The 1,557-nt window shown below is 48.3% G+C and overlaps 1 protein-coding gene across 1 annotated transcript in view; it reads right to left on the minus strand.

Annotated features, from left to right (window-relative positions):
* The window catches only part of Ccdc28a (coiled-coil domain containing 28A), an 18,642-nt gene extending 17,303 nt beyond the window's left edge, over nt 1-1,339 (minus strand). The window contains 1 exon segment of the mRNA XM_029482830.1: nt 996-1,339. The gene's annotated coding sequence lies outside the window, so the exon portion shown is untranslated.
* Between the last annotated feature and the right edge of the window lie 218 nt (nt 1,340-1,557).

The raw sequence follows: 1,557 nt of genomic DNA on the forward strand, positions 1-1,557 counted from the left end.
TCTTTAAACACACCAGAAGAGGGCATCAGATCCCATTACAGATGATTGTGAGCCACCATGTGGTTTCTGGATATTGAACTCAGGATCTCTGGTCGTTTAAAAAATACTGTGGGGCTTAAGAGATGGCTTTGCAGTTAAGAGCACTGACTACTCTTTTCAGAGGTCTGTTTTGATTTCCAGGCCCAACAAGGCTGCTTATGACAGTAACTTCTGTCCCAAGGTATCCAGTGCCCTCTTCTGGCCTCCAGGGGCACAGTGTGCACCCGTGCACAGTCATCTAATAACATTTAAAATCTAAAAGTGTTGCATTTAGTCCTGCCATGACTATTTTAAAAGACTGAAACTGACTTCTGTCACTCCTAAAAGAATTAGTCGGGAATTATACAGATAAATTCTTTTTCTTTTGTGTATTTTTCTTGGAAAAAGGTACAGCATTCAGTCTCTTGTCTCAGATACGAAGAGCGAATGCACTTGAGTCATTTGGGAATTGTTTAGATGTAATACAGATTAAACAAAACTTTGAAGATGACTGAGCAGGTTTCCAAGAGATGAGGATCTGTATAATTGATGATACATATAAACACGCTAACCTTCAAATCTGATACTGATACACATTTGGTAACAAAAGAGAAAAAAAAAAAAAAAAAGCAAAAACCAGTTAATACATAAAGCATCGCCAATAAACCAAAATGGTCCCCGAGGGACCAAGCTTTCGATTTTCTCTTTTCTGAAAGATAACATCTGTCACAAGACCCTGAAATCCTTCTTGTATGACAAACACGAGGGACTTTTCCAGAGGGGACGAACTGCTCACGGTTGAACGTCAGGCCTTGCTGCCAACCAGAATCACCGGAGGTGCCTCTGGACTTTGCCTCATTCATTTCCCTTCCGCAAACCCAGCCCAGCGATGACCCATCTACACCCAGTGGTGACCAGAGCAGGTGCTGAGGGGCTCGAAGGAACAGGTTGCGGGGTCCCCTTACCCCATTACATACCGGAGGGAGAAAAGGCTGTGGTTACCCTTCCTCGGCTAGGAAAGGTAAGAGTGTTCAAAGCCTCCGCCAGGGCTGCATCAAGAGCCCAGCTCGTCAGCCTGGGTCACAAACCCGGGCGAGCGCCCTTTGTTTACGGAAGTGACGTGATTGGGGCGGGGCCCTCCGAGAGGCGAAAAGCCCCGCCTCTCCCAAGTCCCTTAGCGATGTTCGGGTCTCTGCTTTGGGCTCCGTCTTCCCATAGCCGCCTTCAGGTATGGCTCCAGCGGCCGCGGGGAAGAGGAGTTGTTGGCCACTCCACTTCTGCCTGTGTCATGGCCTCATGGAAACTGGCTGTATATTGTCCTCACCGGAAGCGGCCAGCCACCTCGGTGAAGGACCGCCCCATGCACTGCAATTCCCAGCATGCCTTTCGAACAAATAGAAGGCGGAGCCTATTGTCACCCTTGCGGCGGATCCACACCTCGGATTGGCTGCCTTTAGTTTGGTTTGAGACGCGGTATTGGGCTCAGCATCCCTGATGCTGTGCCGCTAAGTGGGATTCTGTAAATAGCCAGTATCCAAG

This window comes from Mus caroli, chromosome 10 (genome assembly GCF_900094665.2).
Source record: "Mus caroli chromosome 10, CAROLI_EIJ_v1.1, whole genome shotgun sequence".
Lineage (NCBI taxonomy): Eukaryota > Metazoa > Chordata > Mammalia > Rodentia > Muridae > Mus > Mus caroli.